We start from the raw sequence: 3,528 nt of genomic DNA, 5'->3' as shown, positions 1-3,528 counted from the left end.
GTGCTTAGTTGCTCAGTTTGTGACCCTATGGACTGTAGCCCGCCAGTCTCCTCTGCCATGGTAATTCTCCAGGCAGGAATACTGGAGTGGGTTGCCATGCCCTCCTCCAGGGGATCTTCCCAACCCAGGGATCGAACTCAGGTCTCCCACATTGCAGGGGGATTCTTTACCATCTGAGCCACCAGGGAAGCACATGAATACTGGAGTGGGTAGCCTATCTCTTTTCCAGGGGATCTTTCTGACCCAGGAGTTGCAATGGGGTCTCCTGCATTGCAGGTGGATTCTTCACCAGCTGAGCTACCAGGAAAGCCCACATGTATAGATAATTACCTTAAATGCAAATGGATTAAATGCCCCAAATAAAAGACATAGACTGGCTGAATGGATACAAAACCAAGATCCAAATATATGCTGCCTACAAGAGACCCACTTCAGATCTAGGGGCACATATGGATTGAAAATGAGGAGATTAAAAAAGTAACTCTATGCAAATTAAATTCTAAAGAAAGCTGGAGGAGCAATACTCATATCAGACTAAATGGTCTTTACAATAAAGACTGTTACAAGAGACAAGGAAGGACACCACATGATGATCAAAGGATCAATCCGAGAATGGTGTGTGTGTGTGTGCATGCTCTATTGTATCTGATTTTTTCTGATCCCATGGATTGTGGCCCACCAGGCTCCTCTGTCCACGGGATTTTCCAGGCAAGAATACCAGAGTGGGTTGCCATTTCCTACTCTAAGGGATCTTTCCAACCCAGGGATCGAACCAGCATGTCTCTTGCATCTCCTGCATTGGCAGATGGATTCTTTACCAACTGTGCCACCTCCACCAAAGAAGACATGACAATTGTAAATATTTATGCACTTGAACAGAGGCACCTCTGTATATAAGGCAAATGCTAACAATCATAAAAGGAGATTGAGCGTAAGCAGATTGCCTATATGTGCCTGGTTTTTACCTTAAAAAATGGCAGTTTAGTAGGATGTAATCTACTGTCTCATGGGACTTACCATGTGTCAGGCACTGGGCTAGTTGCAGGATATGCCCTGTTAAATAAGAAAGACATGATCTCTCAGAGCATGAGATGAACAGTCTAGTGTGGAAGAGAAACACTAAAAAAACGTGTAATCCCAAATTACGATAAGAAAGAAAACAAGTTTCTGTGAGGCATAACATGAGGAGCTAGACCAGGGATTAAGCGTAGGCATGATGTTTAAGTTGATTCCTAAAGGGGAAATAAGGAATGAGTTAATCGAGGCCAGTGAGAAGGTTGGGAGGGAAAGTGGTTAGCCTTTAAGGAGCCATGGCACGTGCACAGGCTCTAGGGCAGAAAAGTCGTTGGCCCAGTTAGAAGCAAAGGAGGGCATTGTAGCTGGAGCTCATCAAAAGCGGGGGAGAGTGGCCTGGCTGAGTGTGAGAGGTGACCAGGAACCAAGTCTTGCAGAGCTCGAAGGCCATGGTAATGATTTGTTTTGTTTTAAAGTATTCAAATGCAATGGAGGAATTTAAGGGATCTAATTGAAAGAAGGAGCATGTTCTAATTCTTCTTTAAAGTATTAAAATATTCCTCGGACTCCCATATAGAGACTGGATTGGAAAGGGGCAAGAAGAGAAACAGACTAGTTCACTGATTCGGTGGCCTAAAGTCTGTGAAAGATACAAAACAATTATAAAACACAATCCAAGATATCACAGGGAAAGGAGAACAAGATGGGCCTGGGAAGGTCTGCTATTGCACATAACTTCTAGTAAAAAAGAAATTGAAAAACTGTGGGGCTCTGTCAGCTTAATAGGAGTATAAGAAGGGAGATATTCACAGAGCCAGCAAAGCTGTCATGAGGAAGAAGAATCTCGGTTGAGCCTTGAAATGTAGCTAAGTTTGGAACTTTTTTTCCCCCTAGGAGAAAGAGTTCTGGAAAGAAAGAATAAGTAAAAGAGAGTAGTCTGGCTCAGGTAGAGGTCATGAGCCCACCAAGCGAGCAAGCAATGTCCAGTGGAAATCCTTACAAACCCCAATAAGGTTAAAAGCTGAGACAACTAAAACTTGGGCTTCTTATAAATGTTGTTAAACGACATTCAAGGCTGACTTTCTACCTACTTCAGAAGAAAGGGATGTGCCCAACACATGTGGCACAGGTCCACAGAGCAGGGCAAGATTCTAAGAAGGGAGGTGTTATATATGTGATGAAAGTGGAAACTGTGTGAAAAATTTATCTCCTTGGAATTAGCTCCACTGGGTTCTCTTTCTCACTGACTGGGCATCTGTGGGCACAGACCCACCTGATGTCCATTGAGCCATAGTGAGCGGTCTTACCGGACCTGGTAACTTGGAGCACCTTCCCCTTGTTTTGCTTTTGGTTTTTGATCATAGGACTCCAGGGACAGCTCAGATTTCTATCAACTGGGGAGCTTTTGCCAAGTCACATTCATGATTTCTTCTCTCTCTCTCCCCTTCCCTCCTTTCCCCTCACTCTGTCTCTTTTACCTTCCTCTGCATGTTGGCCTTTTCCTCTTTTTTTCTGGAAAGTTCTGTTTTTTATGATCTATCTCCTTTCCTTCCAAAGTTTATTCAGTGTGTCTTCTGGCTATTTCATTTACCACTCAGGGCCTCTTGGAGGTCAGAGTGTTCTGAGGCGTTCTTATTTTTGAGGCATCCAGTGTAGTATATGCTTAGCTAACATCGGTTCCCACTTCCTCACTAACAAAACTGCAGACGTTGGAATGTCTACCCCAGTTTACCTCGCTGATAGCTCCTGGGAGCAAGTCCTTTTTATTCTGAACCTATCAGGATCTAGAACCTCCCTGAGTACTGTTACTGGTTGAGGGTGGCCAACAATCTTAAAATGGCCCAGTCAGATTGGAAAGGCCTTATATTCGATGGTTAGAGGAGAAGTTTATCTCTTTTTTCCTGAGGGACAGAAACAGAGAAGAATGTGCCCTCAGTCACCATAAGCAACCATCTTGTTGCATCAGGGGCAACCATCAGCCTCAGGAAAAATGTAACACTTAGTGTGGTGGAATCTGACCAGAGATGGAAGGACCTCGGGTCTTGATGACATACTTCAGTTGTTGAATCAGTCAGTCCTGAAGCCTGCTGTATCTACTTCTGCTCTTCTGGCTAAATGAAATCATAAATTTCCTTAATATTTTAGCCACTTGCAGTCAATTATTCTTCACATATAGCTAAAATTCCCCCATCCAATATTTCTTAGAGAATTTTCCATTTCATTCTGGGCAGAATTATTTCATTATTTATAATGACTGCATAGTTTTCCAAAGTCTTATTGAACCCTAATGTATTTATTTTCTACCTTATGCACAAGTATTAAAGTTGTATTCAATTTTGTGGGTTTCTTGACATTTCAACTATGCTGAAATAGGTATCTTGTTATTGAATATAGTTACATATTTGCACACTTGGATGTTTTCACAGCTCAGACACAAGACATTTGTATGACTTTTCATCTGGATGTATTCATAGGCACAGAAATTTGGGGTTAAAGACTGTAGAATTATTTTAA

This window comes from Bos taurus, chromosome X, assembly GCF_002263795.3.
Source record: "Bos taurus isolate L1 Dominette 01449 registration number 42190680 breed Hereford chromosome X, ARS-UCD2.0, whole genome shotgun sequence".
Classification (NCBI taxonomy): domain Eukaryota; kingdom Metazoa; phylum Chordata; class Mammalia; order Artiodactyla; family Bovidae; genus Bos; species Bos taurus.
This window is presented reverse-complemented; position numbering follows the sequence as displayed.